Source organism: Vulpes vulpes, chromosome 2 (genome assembly GCF_048418805.1).
Source record: "Vulpes vulpes isolate BD-2025 chromosome 2, VulVul3, whole genome shotgun sequence".
Classification (NCBI taxonomy): Eukaryota; Metazoa; Chordata; class Mammalia; order Carnivora; family Canidae; genus Vulpes; species Vulpes vulpes.
This window is the reverse complement of record NC_132781.1, coordinates 110,054,686-110,076,966: the sequence shown is the minus strand read 5'-3', so window position 1 is coordinate 110,076,966 and position 22,281 is coordinate 110,054,686. Positions and strand designations below refer to the sequence as shown.

At 42.4% G+C, this 22,281-nt stretch overlaps 1 protein-coding gene and 1 pseudogene across 7 annotated transcripts in view; one reads left to right on the top strand and one right to left on the bottom strand.

The window, feature by feature from the left end:
* CELF2 (CUGBP Elav-like family member 2) overlaps positions 1–22,281 on the top strand; it is a 955,758-nt gene that overhangs the window by 607,730 nt on the left and 325,747 nt on the right. The gene's annotated exons all lie outside the window — the stretch shown is intronic.
* LOC112933506 (large ribosomal subunit protein uL6 pseudogene) lies at positions 5,223–5,905 on the bottom strand (annotated as a pseudogene).

Here is a 22,281-nt window from a genome sequence, read left to right as displayed (position 1 = left end):
TTGGAGATTGCAGAGCACCTGTGGCTACGAGGATTGGTGATCATCAGCATGATGGCTAACCTTGAAGTTCCAATCCCATTTCCATTGACTGTCACATTCCCTCCTGCCTTTTATGATCTGAATGTTTGAGATTTCCCCTATCTTCCCTTGAGGGAACTCAAAATGCTTCTCGTTTACAACCCTCGGTCCCTCTCTGGGCCCCATCCTGTATGTCAGGCCTCATCATTCACTGTGCATCTTCCAGGTAACTGTTCCTCTACTGCACTGCTCAGCCGTAGTCTTCTCTGCTGTTCCCATCACTGAGTTATTTTTAAGTGCAGATTCCACCTACATATCTGTGTCCCGGAAAGATATTCCGGCACCTAGAAAGTTCCTGCTGGTTAATTTTCTTCTGTCAGGAGCATTGCCCTGATTTGGGCCAACCCTTGACAGCCTCCCACGGGCAAACACCTGCAGAAACCTGCCGGTAGCCACAGGTGGATTCCGGGCCCTGGACGGTGTCTAACGCTCCTTCCCAAGGTCGAAGTGAGGACAGAATCTCATTGGTTCTTCCCCAAACTGTTGTGGAGAAGTGAGGGGAGCTTCAGCTCCCCACAAGTCATTTTGTTATTCAGAGGGAACAGCAGGAGCCCAGAACATCTGTTGTTTCAGAGGCGTTTACACAGACACTTAGTGATGCATCAGGTCCGATGGTGTTCGCGTGGTATTTCCAGATACTCTATCAGCAAGGAGTATTTTTAGTCTCTGGGGAATATTGTACATGGTAGACTCATCGTTGACATCTGGCTGGTTCATATGCAGCCACGGAGATCTTTCAAAACAAAACTGTTGCAAAGGATAGTTAAACCCAGAATGTCACTTGGGAATAAAATGTTCCCTTCTCCGACTGTCTTTCCTGGTGTGAAATGTACAAATTTTAAAGATTAGGAGTGAGTCGCTTTAGAGACTCTGAAGCACAGAAATGGAAAGAAAGCATTTTTCTGAATGTCATCCCCTTGCGAAATTATGGGGTGGGGGGAGATTTTGCAGGGGTTTTTTTTTTTAAAGGGAAGCAGAAGAATTTTGTACATTGTATTGTCTTCACTGGGCTTATTATTCAGGTACATCGTTGTCTACTTGGCAGTTCACTGCTGTGTTCCCTGGAATTGGACTCAGCTCAAATCCCACCTCCACCGCTTCATAACTACATGGCCGTGAGCACAGCGGCTGACTCCTCGGGGCTCGGGTTCTTGCTCCATAAAACGGGGCTGTTGGTGGTCCCCAACTCCCAGGATTATTGTCAAGAATAAGTGTCTTCCCTACAAAGAGTTAAAGCCAGTGCCCAGTACGGTGAATGCGCTCAATAAATGTTGCTATTTTAGCTGCTATTTTTGCTATTACATGGAAGTGAAAGTACTAAAGAAGGTGGAAGGGTTCTTTCTTTCAGAGAAAGATGGTACATTAGATGATTCTTTTCTTGAAGTTGATCATAGATTTACAAAAACGTTTCTGTGAAATCATCATACTTGACTCATATCGAAATTACATGACTCAAAAATCAAAACAAAACAACTGCTCTCAAAACATTTCCAGACTTCCCAAGACACTGGTTTTACACCACTGTTCAGTTATTCAGAAACCGAATATCTAATTTTAGCCTAATGCTTGGCAAAAACCCTTCTCTGTCGTCCTTTAACGATTTCACTACCGCCTCGCGGTTCTGATCATTTGAGTCTCTGGGGAAAAACAATCAAATGTTAATCAGCCATGATCTGCTTCTTTTTAAAAAGCTGTGTTAAAAAGTAGGTTCGCTCAAGAGTTTCCTGTTTATATTTATGTTTTTGTCAATGACCTCGATCAGTGGGCAAATTAAGAAGGCAAGACCGGAAGCCTTCCGTGTAACCCTTGGGTCTCTGATGTGGTTTGTGTGTTTTCAAGACATAAAGGCATAGGAGAATGGCAGCTACAAGTTGACCAGCATCCAGAATAATTGACTGAATTAGAACTCAAAATTGTACCATACGTGCCAAGAATGCAATAACAACAATTTGGAATATTATAGTAGCTTATGAATGGGGTATCAGAGCCACATCTACCAATTGTCTAGGAAGCAGGGGGCAGGAAGCAATTGGCCAGACTCAACAGCTACTGATTATGTTGTAGGCTATTACCCTGAGCCTGCAAACGGAATATGAAGAGAGGAGAACAAGTTATTAAAATAGGAAGAGACAGTTGTAAAGCCTGGTGTCCAAGCAATATCAGTCATACTAATGCGTATGAGAAAATTAACAAAAATATTCATGAGCAAGGAGGATCTTATATAAGCATATCGCATGCCTTTTGAGAAGTTGGGAACCAGTTTTGGCTCCTTGGCAGGACCTCATAGCCCATTTCTAGGATTCCAGGCTTCTTGTTACAAAAACCCTAGAAACTGCATTCCAACTTTCAAGGTCTAGTCAGTTCTCTGCACTTGAAGTTCTTCTATTCACTCTCTGGCCCCAGGTGTGGCCAGCATTTTCCAGGAGAAAACACGATTGAGACACAGAAGCCTGAGAGCCAGGGAAGTCTGAGGTGGGATGTGCCGGGGATCCCTCCCGCGTACCCTCCTTTATTCTCTCGGTTCCAGGCACGAGCCTCCCAGATAAGGGAGGCCCAGAAAGTCACTGATCAGCAGACTTCAGATTGTAAATCCAAGAAAGCATGATGGCAGGGCATTGTGGGCATCGCTTAAGTAATCAGTAATGATAATGACAATTATAATAAAAATCACATCAGATTATAACTTTACAATTTGCAGAGTGCTGCCGCTAAAGAGCAAATCAAACTTTATGATGCTTGTAAGAGCAGCGCGACATGGGAACATATTTGGCAAAACTTGGGAATTGGGGGGAAATAGAGAATCGACAATGATAAAGTGAAGGAGGCACATTCTATAATTGCAAGGGTTTTAGTAACTGTCTCCAGGTCCTTTTTGATAAAAAGAGATTTTGTTGTTGTTACCATGGTGGTTTTAGGAAAGCCAATGCACCTTGTTTATAGAGGGAATGTTGACAGCACTTGCAGAGGCAAAACGAAAGGTGGTAAAGAAGGCAGTGGTCGGTCAACATGAGGCAAACCAGGATTCTAGGCCCCATAATGCAGTGAAAAGATACCGGACTCTTATTTTATCTGATAAATTGCTCAAAAACAGAAGAAAGAGAAAAAAATGCAAGGAGAGTAAGAAAGAGAAATAGCAGTAGCCTCAAATGTCAGAGAACAGTAGCAACAGGGGGGCAATCACTGATTACAGCTGACCGAGGTCTAAGAGTACAATGCAGGATTGTTAACTGCGGGCACAGTGTTGTACAGCAGATCTCTAGAAGTTTCTCTTCTTGCATCACTGAAACTTTATGCCCTTTGATTAGCAATTAGCCATTTCCTCCTCTGCTCATCTCTGGCAACCACCATTTCACTCTCCTTGTATGTGTTTAACTATTTTAGAGACCTCGTGTAAATGGAGTTACACAGTATCCATCCTTCTGTGGCTGGTTTATCTTCCTTAGCATAGTGGCCTCAAAGTTCATCTATGTTGTCGAATACTGCAGGGTTCTTCTTTTGAGGGTGAATAATATCCCACCGTGTGTGTTTGTGTGTGTGTGTGTGTGTGTGTGTGTGTGTATGCACATTTTCTTTTTCCACTCATCTGTCAGTGGACACTTTGGTTATTTCCACATCTTGGCTGTTGTGAATAATGCTGCAATGAGTATGAAGGGGCACATGTTTTAAGATTCAGAATGAGTACACAGGAGGGGGATTGCTGGATCGTATGCTAGTTTTATTTTTCATCTTTTGAGGAACCTCCTTACTGCTTTCCATAGCAGCCGTGCCTTTTTGTCTTCTCACCTGTTGCATAGAAGGCTTCCAGTTTTTCCACATCCTTGCCATCATTTGCTGTCTTTTTTAAAATATGTAACAGCCACCCGAAAAAGTGTGAGGTGATAACTTATTGTGGTTTTGATTTGCATTTCTCTGATGATTAGTGTCATTGAGCACATTTTTTCTATACCTGTTGGCCATCTGTATGTCATCTTTGGAGAAATGCCTATTCACGTCATTAGCCCATTTTTAAATCTAGTTGTTAGGTTTTTTTTGCCATTGAGTTGTAGGAGTTTTGTTGTTGTTTTGTTTTGAGAGAGAGTGTGTGAGTGGGGGCAGGAAGGAGAGGAAGAGAGAGAACCTTCAGCAGGCTCCACACCTAATGAGGAGTCTGGCATGGGGCTCGATTTCACGACCCTGAGATCGTGACCTGAGCCCAAAACAAGGGTCAGACATTTAACCGACTGAGTCACTCAGGCACCCTGAGTTGTCGAAGGTTTTTTTTGTATTTCGGAAATTAGCTCCTTATCAGATATATGATTTGCAAATATCTCCTCCCATTCCATAGGTTGCTTTTTCACTCTGTGGTTTCCTTGGCTACGCGGAAGTTTTTGGACTTTAGTCTTACACCACACATGAGTCAATAATTCAAAATGAATTAAAGACAAACATAGGACCTTAAATGGTGAAACTCCTAGAAGAAAATGGGTGGGGGGGGGGGGTTGTGTGACATCAGCCTTAGCAATGATTTCACAGATTTGACACCAAAAGTACAGGCAACAAACACAAGAACAGACATGTGAGACGATGTCAAGTTTTGGTTCGGTTTTATTTTCTACCATTCCCAGTGTTTGTGCTGGTGCTCTGTTTTGTTGTGCATTAGGTTTCTCTTCCCAAATCATAGAGTTTTATCTTTACAGATGGGCCTGTTTATTTAAAAGAAGCTGTGTCTTTTTCTCTCTTCTCTCCCCAAATGGTATCCATCTTATTTTACAGAGAATATTATCTTCAAAGACCTTCTTGGATCTGAGACACTGGTACATCTCTATTTTCGCTGTGTGTTACAAAGCCCGCATTCTCTGCAGCCTAGCCCTCTTGTTTACCACGCCGTACTCAGCAAATCTGCTCAGTTGTGCTGGCCGTCTTGCTGGTTCTCAACACCACCAACTGGATCCTGCCTCAGGAGCCAGCGCTTGCTCTTTCCGTGACTGGGATGCTTTTCTGATGGCTCATGTGCTCTCCTTTCTCCCTCTCTCTCTCTCTTAGACACTTGTTATTCAAGTCTGGTCTGATATCACCCGCTCAAAAAGGCCTTCTTTCCCCTCCTCCCCCCAGTCAACACAGCATTTATTGCATCTTTAAGATGTCACAAATAAATCTGAAAAATCATCTGGCATCTTGCTGTTTCTGTAGCTGGACAAGTTAGATCTTTATTCATCAGCCTGCTGAACTATTCCTGTTCAGAAACATAGATACCACCCCCAATTTTTCTGATACCCTTGTTTTTAACTCTTGTGGCTTGCTGAGTCAAAGCAGCTGAGCTTGATACAAGTTCAATATCATTTCCTTCAAGAATTAACTCTTCTTTCTGGGCTTGAGATACTGAGGAAGCAACACCTGGCCTGATCTGAACCCTGCAGATGTATTTTTCAAGCAAGAAATCCTGGGTTTCAACAAGAGAACCATTCTCCCTAATAACAACGTTGATGGGAAAGTGAGCATACACAGACCTCATCCCTTAAAGGAAGCCCAGGGTAATGCCCTTGACTATGTTCTGTACAGATAGAAAAGAACTGGCTACTGTTTGCACTGTCTCCCCACCATTTGTCAACTCAGAGCCTCTTCTTTTTCTTTCCAAGGATACTGAGTTCTACACTGATGTGATTGAAGTCACTCTGCAGGGTTTCCCAGGGGCCTTTCACAATAACAATGCATCCCTTCAGAGTGATGTTGAAATTTTCTGGAATGTTGATGGTCTGATTGCTGAGAATCGTCCTCCTTCTTGCAGTAGATACGGCAAAAAGCAGAAAGGCCTTCTTTATCAACATATATAAAGTATCCCTTAATCCACCCAACCCCTTCTCATCACCTTTGCACTTCTTTTTTCTTTATTTTTTTATTTTTTATTTTTTTATTTATTTATGATAGTCACAGAGAGAGAGAGAGAGAGAGAGAGAGAGAGAGGCAGAGACATAGGCAGAGGGAGAAGCAGGCTCCATGCAGGGAGCCCGATGTGGGACTCCATCCCGGGTCTCCAGGATCGCGCCCTGGGCCAAAGGCAGGTGCTAAACCGCTGCACCACCTAGGGATCCCTCTTTTTTCTTTTTTTAAAATTTTAATTCCACTACTCACTACTTGTCCTGGGATCACATGTTAATTTGTGCGTATCTACATGTAGGTTTTTATAATGAAGATTGTCACAAAATTCTGAACTACTAGCCCATGGGGGCTATGGGTTAGTGGCCCATCAGGGTCCTCATGCCTTCCTGACAAATCAACTGAATTCCCAGAGCTAGTATATATCAGCTGCTCAATAAATATTATTAAATAAATAAATGAATGAATGTTTCCTAATTCTTTCAAACCTTTCTTCTCATTTGGTTTCCACTTCATTATATAGACTTCTATAAAAATCTGTAATAAAAGATACTTTCTCTTTAGTCAGTACAGATATTAGAATGATCTGATTTGTTGAAAGGCTGAATGGGGTATGAACTCACTACGCTGGGCTCACCTGTCAAAGCATTTATTGGCTTTTACCATCCACTTAGCAGTACTCTCTTACTGCATTTTGAGAGTACTAAAAAATAATACCCAGAAGAAGGATACGTGTAGTCTGATAGTTGGGCAGTCAGCGTCTACAGTAATTTGCACAAGTTAGTAAGTACTCCACAGGTTGGCATCTCTATTTTTAGAACACTGAGTTTCTACTCCTGCTTTATAAACAAAAAAATATATATATGCATCATAGTCTATTGTCCATGGGTGCATTATTTTCACTGAGACTCTTAGAAAACGTAAGTATTTTGAACAGCGCTGGCCACAGCTACACCCCTTTTTAAGGCTTCACTGATTTTATTGCATTTTGCACTCACCTTTTCCTGCTGAGATAGCATAGAAATAATAATAGCTAACGTTTTTGTGCACTTTCTATGTGCGAGGCATTGCGCCAAGCCCTACTCATGCATTTCCTCATTTAATCCTCTCTACTCTATTAAGCAGGTAAAATTATATTATTCTCATCTTAGGACTGAGAAAACTGAGACTTAACGGCAGCCACACAGTTCCTCAGGATTTAAACCTTGGCCTGTCACATTTCCAAGACCCTGCTCCTGACTGCTTTGTGGACCATCTCTTCCACTTACTGGCACGCTGGCCCTCAAAATTTTATGCACTTGGATCACACAGAAATCATCGAGAGAGGGGTAGGATGACCCAGAACCCTCCAAATGCATGCCCCTAATGTTACATTTCTCAAGTGACAAAACCAGCTCCCAAACTAATAGGAAATATATAAACCTGACTGTCTCAGGGGAAGGGAGGGTGCAGACTTGAGGTTAATCTAGCAACATCTGGGTTGCTGGAAGAAATGGCAAAATAGAACCCAGTCCTGCCAGGCTGACAGCCTCAAAGAAAGGGAGGGAGGCCAGAGTATGTAGCAGTGAGGTCCAGGAAAGTGCTCCTCCTCGGATCAGAGGATGTTAAGAAAGTATACCTAACACCTTCTTATTACCTTGTACTTTCAGCTTTGATCTGAAGGGAAGAAGTTGGTTCCGTCTCCAGACCAGATTCATTTTATGACCTGAGGCATATTCATTCAGGCAGCTGGAGTATTACATTTTCCCCGCAGCTATTTTAAAGCTAATTAATGTATCAAGCACTTTCCAGTTTTCCCATTCTTGTTCGTAACTACCCCCAAATCTTCAATTTCTAAAACGGTTTTGCTTTTGAAGTTACTTTCATTTCTTTGGGCCTACCAGAGCTTTCCTCAATTTTTTTTTTTCCATGGTGGAAATTTTATGGGAATACTGTGCTTCTCCATTTACGCATTTAAATGGTCAAAAAGTATGTTGCCGGAGTTATAGGCTGAAGAAGTCCCTTACCCCAGCAGTTCTGCTATAGGAACAGGGTTATTAACCCCTCACTGACCCGAAGGCTGCATCTTAACCCGACAGGTTGGCTGAGGTACTGATTATCTCCAGGTTTTCAGAAGATAAATTCAGACATATAGGCTCATACAAGATGAGAATATTCAATAAAATTAGTGATACACTTGAATGATGTACTCTACACATTTTTTACTTTACTACCACCCATTCCCACATATGCACACATCATAGTGAAATCAACTAAGGGTGTTTGGGGGGGAGGGTCTTCATAAGTGATATGTACCTAAGTTGACACTTCCTCCCTGACCTAACAGCGTACTTGAAGAGCAAACACATATATAGCACAACCGTTCCCCTGCACTCGGAAACCCAATCTACAATTTTTATTGTCTATAAATGCCCAGTGCTCTGCTAGGTGCTATTGAAGATACATATTTTTTAATGTAGGCTTTGAACCTTGCCCTCAGTGATTTAAAAACCAGGCTTTCAATTTGCATGTAACCTCTGTGTTCAGTTACTGAGAGTGGAGCATGGAAGTCTCCTCTATGGGAGTTGACTGATTTTTTTTTAAGACCTCAGGGATCGAGAGATCATGATAAGGAATAATAACACTTATGAAGTGTCTATTACATGACGGGCCCTTGACATCTCTTCAATTATTTTATCTTTGCAATGTGCAAGTAAGGTTTGCATCAACCCTGCCTTACAGATGGGGAGGTGGGAAGCTTGCTCAAGGAACCACAGAGAGTCATTGAGTCGGAATTGGACTCTTGGCTCTGTCTTACTCTAAAATCCATCTTCTTTAAAGCACACTTGACATCTGACCATAAAATATAAAATTAAATAAAGTTTGGATAACTGCTTAATATGATCAGTGTAGGCGGCCAAATAAAATAAACTAGAATCTAAAATAGGTATTTTGCTTTGACTAATTTGGCTTATTTAACCGTCTTACAGTTACAAGTTAAAGGGATAATTGTAAAGTCTCTAAATTACTTTAGGTTATGTGGACATAAGCCTGATGCTGTTTTATTCTGACTCTAATTATATTTAATTTCATATTCCTAATAGCTCTTGTCTAACGGGTGTCCTAGAGGATAGGGAAAGGTATATTTTCAGCTTGCCCTCGGTTGTGTATGTTCAGTAATCCTTAGAACAAGACATGTGTCCTCCTCTAAAGACACTCCATTCAGAAAAGTCAGGCTTACAGATACATTAGGAAATGATTTGCTCACAAACAACTCTTCTCTCTTAAAGGGATTCACCACAAATTTTGTTTAATCAGTCAGACTCTCTAGTATATTTAATATAGTATTTTAATAAATGAATGTCGATGACACTTCTTTTAAGAAATATTTCTGTTGTGTTAAGTGGGGCACGTCTGTCCCTAAAATTGATCAAATGTTTGTCCTTACATAGAGCACAAGATACTCTTTTCATGTGATCTCATTCATTCTTGTAATAATTTTCACGGCAAACAGGGACAAATGCAGAGATGAAGAGAGCCAGGGGTGTGAGTGTGTTCACCCAAGTTTATTCCAATGACCAACATTGCAAACCTTATGAAACTTTGGGAGGAAATGTAGTAATATGTTGCCCCCACTCCTTCCCCATCTCCCAAAGAAGCATTTGGGAATTAGGTAAAATTTATTCTATATATAACACATATGAAGATGTTTAAACTGTAATTGCGATTTGGAGGAAATGTTCTTCCAGCGGAACGAAGATTGACCTACTCAGGAATATTAAAATGTACAGGGGTTCACATTTTTGTGATAGTATTTTATCATTTTGAAGACTTATTCTTAATAGACCCCCACATTACATTTCAGTAAAGTGGTTTCATTTTCTTTAACAACCATTAATAGCTATTAGAGGTAAAAAAAAAAAAAATAAGGCTTTATATAGATCATTAAAGTACACTTAAGTAATATGTAATTGACAATTAAATCAGCATGGCAATGCATTATCATAAGTTTGATAGATCTGCCTTTTCTAAAGTACCTAGAAGAAAGGGCCCTTTGTAAGACGCCCCACTACAGACTATTCTTGCTCTTTAATTGATCACAAAGAATACATTGTGTTCTTGGTACATGTATGTATGTGCTCGGTAATCATCTTTATACAAGTTTGCTTTTGTGAGGATTTTGATGCAGTGTGTGGGAGCTGGGTTCATGCTAGAAATAGTGTTCTTGGCAAGATTTGGAATTAGCAGCAGCCACCTCTAACCCTGACTCTTTTGTTATCATAATATGTAAAATAGTTGGAGCTTTCTTTCCACTCTGAAAGCCCAGCATCCCCATTCTCTTTCCTTCAACGTTCCTTCACCCCTCTGAAGGCATAAATGTGTGGTCATGAGGCTGGGTCCCGGTGCTACCAAATGATGGCCACACTGATGATGTGTGCCCCTCTTTCTGGGCAGCCAACGGGCATTGACCTTATCCTATCAAGCCATAGAAGAAGCATGTGGGCCATGTTTGGGAAATTAGGACTCTACCACCCACACCACCCCCAGGAAATATGTGGATGTACCATCCAGAAATTCTGGTTAACACAGTTTCTACACTGAGATCGAAATATAAACACATAACTGCATTCGAGAGGGAATTCTAATCATTCCCATATTTTTCCCCAGGTGAACCTTCTAAAAACTTTAATTGATTAAGTCCCACTTTTCTTCATTTCCTTATACCTATAGCAATAATGGAATTAATTTAGTGTCAACTTGAAAAAATATAGAATATATTCTCTGTATTTCAAGCTATGAAGAAGGGAACAAATTCAAAAGATTAATTTCCATCTAATTTGCCAGACTCTAAGATAGGTTAACGTACCGATAGAGTTCCATCCCCACCCGCCCCCCCCCCCCCCGCCCACTATCTTATTTAGGTATTTCATAATCTGGACATAGTCAAGTTTAATGTGAGTCTGATTAATCTTGGAAAGATTTATCTGCTTTACTACATATTCCTACTATTATTTAATTTATGGGTTTTATGGGATTTTATGTGAGATAAATGTATCACATTAAAAGTGAAAAAGCATGATGGGTGATTTTTAAGTAGTTTTAAAAATATTGAGATTAGTTACATATTGATACCCAATTAGCAGAAATTAATATTTTAATTTACCTAGGAAGGAGAAAGGAGTCTCCTATAATCAGAGTGAGTTTCTTTATGCTGTAGTACAGTTCTATGCACATGACAACTTCTGGGTGACTTTTTAAAAATTAAGTTGAATTAATGAGTTCAAGGAGTTTAAACCACACTTAACGTGACTAGGGCACAGCTGTACTGGGCGATTCAGCTGAACTCTCCATTCCTACCTCACTGCAGCCTGGCCAGTCTGGCTGGAAGGAACGTGTGAGATAGGTTCGCAGCCAGAACCCCAGGGGCCATGCATTCCTGGTGCCATATATGAAGGGTCCATATGAGATTATTAAAGAGAGGCACTGCCCTCACAGAAGGGCCCCTGCCCTGAGGACTTTCAGCAGTAGTAGGAAGGCACAAATCCAAGGGATAACTGATGAATATGTCAAGAGAATGCTGTGGAACTGTATAAATTGCTTATTTTATGGGAAGAAGCTGAAAGTCACTGATTTTCTGAACATCGGCCATGGACAGACTTCTTGGCAAAGGTGATCTTTAATTTTCCAATCCCGCCATCTCAATTTGATTCTACTATTTGAAACACATTTCATGGTATTAATGAAAGAAATTAAGATTGGCAAGACTATGGAGACTCCTGACTGCAGAAACCAGGCAGCAGGGTGGCCGGTAACTTTAATGCATCTGGTCAGTCGGCAGTGAAAAGATGCTAACACAACTAGTAGTGCCTCAAACCTCACTAATTTTTTTTTTTTAAGATTTTTTTGTGTGTTCATGAGAGACACGGGGAGACAGGCAGAGACACAGGCAGAGGGAGAAGCAGGCTCCCTGCGGGCAGCCCAATGCAGCACTTGATCCCAGGACCCCGGGATGAAGCCCTGGGCCGAAGGCAGACACTCAACCACGGAGCCACCCAGGCGCCCTGAAACCTCACTAATTCAAAACAGTCTCCAAAAATTGGAGAATTTCCCAAATGTAAACTATGTTTATAAATATTGTACTAGGGAGGCCTGGGTGGCTCCGTGGTTGAGCATCTGCCTTGGCCCAGGGTGTGATCCCAGGGTCCCGGGATTGAGTCCCCCATCGGGCTCCCTGCATGGAGCCTGCTTCTCCCTCTGCCTGTGTCTCTGCCTCTCTCTCTGTGTCTCTCATGAATAAATAAATAAAATCTTTAAATAAATAAATATTGTACTAAACTAAGGCATACATATACTACTTAGCTAAATGAAGTATGTTAAATGAAAACAAATATGTCACAACAGGGCTATATTAAATGTACTTTCTAAACTTTAAAATGGTAAGTTATGTCATTAAAATATTTTAAATTTGGGGCACCTGCGTGGCTCAGTGGCTGCTTCTCCCTCTGCCTGTGTGTCTGCCTCTCTCTGTCTCTCACAAATAAATAAATAATATCTTTTTAAAAATTACTTTAATTTAAAAATTTCACCCAAAAAGAATTACATATTTGGTGGGATTTCTCGTTACAGTGGTGCTTTGACATATGCCCCCTGACATAATTCAAAGGTAGACTACATTAAAAGAATAATCTTCCACAACCGATTGTGTTTGTGCCAAGAATAAAGAGATGTTTTTGTTTTAGAAAATCCATTAATATAATACATCACCTCAGCAGGTCAATAACAAAGAAAATGATCTTACACAGTAATTGAATTTAAATTAAAAAATATTTTAAGGGGATCCCTGGGTGGCTCAGCGGTTTAGCACCTGCCTTCGGCCCAGGGCATGATCCTGGGGTCCTGGGATCGTGTCCCACATTGGGCTCCCTGCGTGGAGCCTGCTTCTCCCTCTGCCTGTGTCTCTGCCTCTCTCTCTCTTTCTGTCTCTCATGAATAAATAAATAAAATCTTAAAAAAAATTTTAAGAAGACACACAATAAAATTAAACCCTAATTCTTAAGGGGGTGGGGCCTCTTAGAAAACTAGGAACTTTTAAAACTTAATAAAAGGCAAGTATTTTAAGCCAATTATTGGATGAGAAATGAGCAAGTTTGCAAATTATCATCATTCATTAAATGATGTTCTGGAAGTTACGGTCATAGCAATAACATATGGAACTGAAATACTGATATGCTAATTAGAAACAAAGATGAAAAATGTATCATTTTGCACATGGCTTGAATATAAACATGAAAAAACAAGGTGGTCAGTGAAAACCTCTAAGAATTTAAGGAGTGTAATAAAAAATGTTTTAAATCAGCAACTTCACTAAAAATCAGTAATAACAGATGAGGAAACCTTTTGAAGAAAATATCAAGTCCTCCCTGAGAGAGAAATAAATGAAGATTTTAGTAAATTTAAGAATTAACCCATATTTCCAGGTAGAGAGAGCAAATATTATAAAGATGTTCAATTTTCCCAAATATATCTAAGTTTTCCATTCAAATACCAATTAAAATCTCAGTGGAAATTTTTCAAATGGACATGTTTGTTCCAAACTTCAACTTAAAGTTTCCTTTGCACAGAAAGAGTAATAATGAGGGTATTTGCGATGCTGGATGATATAAAACACAGCTACCAAGTTTTCCACTTAAAGGAATGAGGTACCAACATAAGAAATGACAGAGAAACTCAATAGCCCTGAATCTAACACATAAACACATTCATCATACCCTAATAACCATTGGGAAAAGAAGGGATCACATAATCAATGAGGGCAAAACTGCCTGTTTGTGAAAGATAGAAAATTCAGGTTGAAACTTACTCTCTAAAATGATTCCAGATGAACCAAATAGTAAAAATAAAAATCAACAAAACACAAAGGCAGAGATTAATCTACTTTTAGGGTGAGCAAGACTTGATGTAAAAAATAAAATTATAAGGAAATTATTGAAATATTCAGTTATATAAAAATATTAAAATTTAGTACCAGGAAAAAAAAATCCTTTTTTAAAAGAGAATTAAAGTACAGAAATATATGTAGAAATGGTACAACTCATTGAAAAATCACTAGTTTATGACAGAGGCACATGAACTGACCAAGCATAAAAGAAGGCAAATGACAATTAATATTAGGAAAAGTATTTATCATCAGTAGAAAGAAATGCAAGTAAAACAGTGAAGTAACACATTTCACTCATATTTGCAAATTTAAAATTAAATATTAGTGTGTTTGGGAGAATGCTGAATCGTGTACTCTTGTCCTGTGAGGGAGTGTCAACTGTTGCAAATCTGCAAAGCAATTTGATAATATATGTTAAGAATACCCATTTCCCTTCTCTCAAAAGAAAATCAGAGATGCTCATAAACATTTATATTAAGAATTCTTGAAAAAAAAACAAAAACAAAAACAAAACAAAAAAGAATTCTCATTTCAATGTTATACGTGAAAGTAAACATTGAGAAATTATTAGATTTTATAAATATCTAACCTTAGGAAAATAGTTAAATTATAGGAAATCAGTAAAATGAAATGATGTGCAGTCCTGGAACATATTTTCAAAAATCATTACTTATAGGAGAAAAGCTGCTCATATTGTGAAAAAAAACAGGATGAAAAATAATATGATCAATACAACCCAAATTTTATGTGGAATGATGAAGTATATGCAATGAAAATGACTAAAAAGAAATGTCCCAAAAGTCAAACAATTCTTTTTTCTTGTCAGATTTAGGTGATGATAATTTTTCCTCTTTATGCTTATATATGTTTCTGAGCAACATTGTGAACACGAATTGCTTTTATAATCATTAAAAATAATAAATGCTGTTTTTTACAAGAATTACATTGTATGTCCAAATTATCACTAAATCTGAATTAATGGCATCTAAATTAAGAACATTTTAATGGTAAAGTTTTAATAGTATAATTTTATATGCTCAGTGGGAATTCAGTATATTATATTGATAAGCTTCATTTATAGCAAGATGCTAAATATAGACTACAAAAAGGAAATTATTTTCCAGAGATTTCAGGATAAGTAATTGTTACAAGTTTTATTTCAGCCTGAAACAACCTGGAAGCAGGATTCAGTATAGTGCTCACATCACATTGACCCACCTGTTTTTCTGTGTATGTCAACATGGCTTGGGTACCAAGAGTTTATATTATCCATAGCTTTGTACAACCGTAATGGCTTTGCAGGAGTTCCGGATCAAGGCTTCATTTATAGAAATGGGAGTGAAACACATTCAGGTCCTTATACCATTTTTTGATGTTCGTGTGTGTGAGTGTGTGTGTGTGTGTATGTGTTGGTTTGGTGTAGTGTGTGTGTGTTTTCCTATGCAGTATTCCTTTTGAAGTTCAGAGCTTAGGCAGAGAAAGCCTGAGTTTGGCGGGTATAACTTTCAAATGCTTAAAACAGCAACTTTAATCTCAAGTTATGATTGACACCAAGCAAAATGCAGATTCCCTTTGTTCTCCAAAACACAGAGGAATGTGTGTGTGTATCGGTGATGGTGGCTGTGCACGTGTGCGTGCATGTGTGTGTATGTGTTGTTTAATGTAGGAAAAAGGTTTGAAAAGTTCAACTGCAGACACTAATGAATTTGGCATCCTTCAAGATGTGTCTCATAAGGAGCAATTCTAATGACAGGCCTGTGATACATGCTCTAAGGGAATGTGACAACAGTCCCAATTGAGAGGACTGATGCTGCGGAGACCTGCTTTCAGCTCCCAAGCTCTGCCCTGGGGAGAGGAGGCTGTATAGACCTCTGGTGACCAGGCTGAGAGCTTCAGAGATGGCATCACACAGGCCTTCTAATAACAACAAAAATGATCCATGGATCAAGGTGACCATACACTGCCCACATCGGATTAGATCATTACAGAGACAAGGTTACCTGAAGGAGAAGTAGGAAAGTTGTTCTTTCTAGTAATTTTGTTTTCTGATTGTTTTTGGAGGAGGTTCGGGCTTTTTATCATTGTCGATTTCCCCAGTAGTACTACGGTGGCTAGTGGCTACAGATGGGCACAGCTTTGGTTGCAACCTGCCTCCAAAGATTTATGAGGGCTTACAGTAGGAAAAAAAAAAAAAAGAAAGAAAGAAAAAGAAAAGAAAATGCTTTTTAAAGATGACTTGAGTCACATGGGACCTCTGTGGCCTTTTGAGCCTTTGATCATCTGAAAATAAAAGGCAGATAACTTTTGATCATATAATTGTTCATGGACCATATTATGCTTCCACTTGCTTCTAGACTCCTCTCCCCATTTCCACCTCTGCTAGTTTCTACTTCCTAACACCCCTGTTCCATGCCTCTCTCCATTATAGTTCTTTGAACATTTGGTCATTTTTTAAATTTATTTTAGTATGCAATAAGCATGTATTGAACATCCACCATGTATCAGGCATCTTAGTAGGTATCAGAGATACAGAAATTATCATAATGGCCTCTAGTCTCAAGGAGCCAACACTCTAATTGAGGCACAGAAAAGAAAACTAAATCACTAGTCAGTTGCTACAAAAAGCTGCATATAAATGATTACACAGTATGGTGGCTTCAACAATACACATTTCTTCTCATACTTAAGGGTCTGCAGGTCAACCGCAGTCTAGCAGGTCTAGGTTGGGTAGCTCCCTTTCAGGTTGTGAGTCAGCTGTGTTTGGCTCCAGGCTGTGGGTGGGGCTCAGATCTTCTTCATTTGTGTTTGTTCTGAGGCCCAGTTGGAAGGGGCAGCAGATTCTCCCAGGCATGCTTTTCTCATGACAGGTCACAGTATAAAGACCCAAACTAAACCACATAAGGACATTTAATATAGGTCTGCTAACATCTTGACAACTGAAGCAAGTCACATTGTTAAGCCCAATGTCAACGGAGTAGGGAAATAGATTCCATCTACTCTAGTGCGTCACAAGGCAACATGGTAGAGGGAGGGCAGGAAGACTTGGCAAAATAATCTCCCACAATCAAGTATGATAAATGGTATAAGAGAAGTGTATCCAAGGTTTCAAGGAAGCACAGAAAAATATCTTAAAGGAGGGATATATGAATCAAGAATTGACCAGGCAAGCAAAGCCAATAGGATGGATAGGTAGGTGATAAATGGAGGGATGGATGGATGGATGGATGGATGGATGGATGGATGATAGATAATGGATAGAAAAAGATCAGTAGTAGATAAATGATTGATGGATAGATGAAAAATAGCAGATATACAGACAGATAATGGATGGATAGATTGATGATAGATAAATGGTAGTAGATGATAGATTAGATAGATAGATAGATAGATAGATAGATAGATAGATAGATAGAAGATGGATGCATACATAGTTGTTATGGGGGGAAGGGGGGTTGACTTTACACAGCATGGGGAAGCACTCTCTAAGATTTTTCTGCATCTGATGATGGAACTTGACCTTCAAAGACCAAATAGTCAAGAAGGAAAAATGGATGCAAAGTAAGGGAGATCAAGAGCAGATTGGAAGCCACAGACACTGAATGTTTGTGTGCAAAGATGGACTGAGACGTGTGTCAGTTCTTGTCGCATTTGCATTGGGGACCTTGATGATAGAGGTAAACGTACACCTGGCCCAGAGCTCAGGGAGGATCTGGAGAAGGCAGAGCAGGTGCGGGCTCAGCTGCCACTTCACACCAAGGAGGCAGGTCAGCACATCAGCAACAATGTGTGTGAGCTACAGAATGACTCTTGCTTCCCTTCTGTCCTTCACACCTCCCAAGAATCTTCCTATGGCTCACCCTAACCAGAAACATTAAAAGAATAAGAAATAAAAGGAGGTAGAGGAGGAGGAGGAGGAGGGAGAGGAGGAAGAAAAGTGAAAACCTGGGACATGTAGTTGAGCATAGCCTAGTCGATACATTACACAGCCAACACAAGGGAAATCTAATCCAACTACTAGAAAGAGTAAATTAGAAAATGCTTCCTGGGAAGGTGATATTTGAACCAAATCTTTAAGGGTTGAGCAGGCGTTAACCAGGAAGGAGGAATGACCATTTAGGCAGGTACAATGCACGAGAGAGGCTGAGACTCAAGAATATGGAAGGTCCTGGCATGGAAGCACGGTAGCCAACGCCTGCAAGAACACGTCGTAGCCAAAGTTGTGTTTCCCTTGCAGCAGCAAAAGAGAATGCACACCAGGGGTGTGATGGCACGTCTCAGGGAAAGAGCTAAAAGTGGCTGGTTATAAAAAAAAAAATAGAAGTTGTGCACATGCCAAGGAGGTTTAGGGATGAAGGAGTCAGTTCTCATTGGCTGTTTTTGAGACATGTTAGCATTGTTACAGACTGAATCATTCTCCACGCACCCCCACCCCCCATCCATGTGCTGAAGTCCTAACACCCAGGACTCAGAATGTGACTGCATTTGAAGATAGGGCTTTAGAGTAGGTGACAGAGGTTAACAAGGTCCTAAGGGTTAGATCCAGTAGAACTGGTGTCAGAAGAAGAGAAAGCAACACCAGGGATGGAAAGCCATGTGAGGGCACTGAGGGAAGGTGGCTACAAGCTAAGGGGATGGGTGTCTGGAGAAACCAAGCCTACCAACACCTTGGTCCTAGACTTCCAACCTCTGGAAGAACTGGGAGAAAACAGATTTGTGCTGTGCAAGCCCCCCCAGTCTGTGGTATTTTGTTACAGCAGCTCCCACAGACTAATACAGCTACCCCGGAGCTTTCATCTAGAAAACAGGAACATGAGAGCAGAGCTAGTAAAGAAGCAATTGGAAGAAGGGGTATGTCATTATTTTTTGCAGTTGCAATATCTTTGTCTTTCTCTTGTTCCACGTGGTCTCTAAGTCTGGATATTTTTATATCCTGTGAGAGTTGTTTGTGTTTAGGTGGGAACATCACGGCCTACCTGTCAGCTACCAGCTGCCAGAGCCGATCTCCACCTTCCCATTGGCATATGCGGAGAGCAGTCTCACTCACTGATCCAGAAATTACACGGAGCCTCCAGTGCTTATTTTGTTGAATCCAGATGCCTTTGCTCGGTTTCCCCAGATTCCCAGCCTGGCCTCGCACTTCCGAGTTTCTGTTCTTCCCTCACATTCCCCAACACTTGTGCTGTTCTCCCGAGACTTTCCCTTCGCCCGCACCCACAGACTGTCCTCACACTGGTCTCCCCTACTGGGGGTGTCCCCACACTTTCCCCAGCACATCCTCCCCCAGAGCCAACATACCTCCCCAGATCCTCCAGGAAGGACTCTCCCATTACTCTAGCCACATCTTGCCATGTATCCTTCCTTCAAATGCCTAGAAGACGTCACAGCAGTAGGCTCTGTATTGTGCTTTGCTCCCTTGTGTCTCTAACACCACTGTCCAATCCCCAAGGGCAGGGGGCCTTTCTAGAAGCTCTTTTGAATTCAGTTGTAGGTAATTACATCATAGTCCTCCAGATACCAAGAGGTGTGGTTGGCTTATTACATGATAGTTTTGTTTCCTTTGTAAACTGGGACCATATTATGACATCGTCACATCTCCTTTGCTGCCGGGATGGTGTCCTTGACTTAACTCCTGTAGTCCGCCAGCCAGCCAGCCGGCAAGTATTTTTGAGGGACTATTTTTGTGCCCAGCACATGATGTTTAAGCCAAGTCCTGAAGGATACGCAGAAATAAACCTGGTGAGGGGGTGGGAGCCCTGGAGAGTTTTGTGCATGTGGGCAGCCACGAAGCCTAGCGCGGAGGCCACAAAACCTGTGTGTGATGGCCTGAAACAAGTGGCCAGTGTGAAGGGTGTGATGCCCCAGCCCAGAAGACCTCGATGTGAGCCTGGAGATGGGGGTGGGTCTTGTGACTCGTGTTGTGTGGCCTGGACTTCATTGTCAGGGTGGAGAAAGCAGGGAGCCTCTGATGAGTGCTGGGGGGGGGGGGGGAGCAACAGGGACCACTTTGCAGGAGCAGAGACATAACAGCTGATACGTGTGGTGTGGTTCAGAGCCAGTGAGACTGGAGGGAGAGAGGCTCCCTAGAAACTGGTAGCCCGAGGCACCCGGTGGCTCAGTGGCTGAGCATCTGCCTTTGGCTCAAGTCAGATCCCGGGGTCCCGGGATCGAGTCCCACATCAGGCTTCCAGCAGGGAGCCTGCTTCTCCCTCTGCCTGTGTCTCTGCCTCTCTCGCTGTATCGCTCATGAATAAATACATAAAACCTTTCAAAAAAAAAAAAAAAGGAAAGAAAAGAAACTGGTAGCCTGAATTCTGAATTCTGAATTCGGGTCATGCAGATGGTGAAAAGTAGGTGAGTTCTTGAGAAAGTTCTGTTCAACGGACTGTCACTGTCTCAGGCAATTTTTACTTTCAAGCATTACCAGTTCCTAGGTATTTATATTCACCAAATCCTACTTTGGTTATGGAATTAAAAGCAAGTTCTAGATTTAAAAAAAAAAAAAAAAGAGGGGGGTTGGAGAGGTGTTTACTTGTTGCCCCGGGTGCTGGGTGTACGGCTGTCCTCACTCTGTCAACATCAGGGAGCTGAATGCTCTGGGCGACGTTTCTCTAAGAATATGATGCTTTGCTCAAAATGGGGCAGCCCAGTGGTTTAGCACCACCTTCAGCCCGGGGCAGGATCCTGGAGACCCGGGATCAAGTTCCACGTTGGGTTCCCTGCATGGAGCCTGCTTCTCCCTCTCCCTCTGCCTGTGTCTCTGCCTCTCTCTCTCTCTCTGTGTCTCTCATGAATAAATAAAATCTTTAAAAAAGTGTCAAATGATTGACCTCAGATATGTCATCCAAGTCTAGTTTTATATAGTTCCTTCTAACTTTTGGCATCCTTACCTGGCGAAGTTTCATAGACACCTTCCAAGAACGACTTCTGCTGTTGGCCTTTTCCAGCTACTGGTCCCAGCTGGCCCATTGGAAGGGGACGACCGTGATCTGCCCCTGGTGCTGTCCTGTTCCGTAAGCCAGATGAAGACCCGGCCCCCCACCCTCCCTGTTTGGGCAGTTGGGGCCTTAAAGCAGGTGGTGAGGAACAGCACGGGGGCACCCCTTGATTCTGGCCCAGGCATCAGGGGCACAGCTGAAGGTCCAGAGTCAGGCCCGAGTGAGCAGGGCTTTCCTGGAACCTCAGACAGCCTGGCCTCGGCTCCCTGTCTCACATGGGCGTGGATGTGGCCTGCCTCCTTTTCTTTTCTTTTTTTTTCTTTTTTTAAGATTTTATTTATTTATTCATGAGAGACACAGAGAGGCAGAGACACAGGCAGAGGGAGAAGCAGGCTCCCACCTGTGGGAGCCAGACACGGGATTCGACCCCGGGACCCCAGGATCAGGCCCTGGGCCGAAGCCGGTGCTAAACCACTGAGCCACCCAGGCCGCCCTCCTTTTCAAACTAGACCTCTCACCAGAATTCCCAGCTGATTCTCGAAGCTTCCAACACGTTCCTGCCCCTCATGTGCACTGTCCAGCCCTTTCCTGTGGCGCCCACACAAAACTCGTGACCTCAGGGGCAGCAAGGTGCCTGCAGAGCCCGGAGCACCTGTGCCCCCCCCAGCGAAGCTGGAGGCCTTGAGCCCCGTGGCCGCTCTTCTCTTTCGCTGGGGCCTCGGGCTGTGCCTCCTCCTCCTTCGTCTTTCACTGGCCCCGGGCTTTGGGTGTCCCCCTCCTTGTTTTGGCCCCAGAGTGCCCCTCCTGGCGGATGTCACCCTCGGCCGCAGGTAGTTCTAACCCCATTGCAGGCATCTCAAGCTCAGAGGCTTCCTCCGTGGCCCCCTGGCCTTCCTGGCAACCCCACTGTGCCACCTCCTTTCCGGGGCTCCCCCCAGGCCGGCAGAGTGATCACCTGCCAAACCCACGGGTTAGCACCCTCAGGACTCTCTCCCCCCCTCCGTTTTCTCCCTCACGCCCCTACAGTTGTCCAGGTAGTGGTTCTACCCATAGACTATCTTTCAGCCCCTTCTAGACACCGTGGCCTGGGGGACCTGCCAGGCCCCCATCTGTCGGCCCCCTGCCCCCGTCCCCTACCCTGGGTGGTGTGTGCGGCTGCTGAGGCCCATGAGCTGCAGCCCCTACTAGGGGAGTGAGCTACTCTGACTTGGGGTCCCCGATGCACGTGCCCAGGCCTACCTTGTCGCTTACCTGTACGGTGGCTTCCCGACTGCGCTCCCCGACTTCAGGCTTGTCTGCATTCCTGCTTTAGTCTCCATTCCCCAACAGTCACCGTCTAGGGCCAGAGATGCTGTAAAATCTTTCGTGGCTTCCCACTGCCAGTTTCCAATAGGGAATGCAGCGTCCTTCCTTCTTTCCTCAGTTGCAGGCTTCTTCTCTCTCAGCTCTATCATCCCTTTGGCCTCTAGAAACTTCCCTCTGGGGACGCCTGGGTGG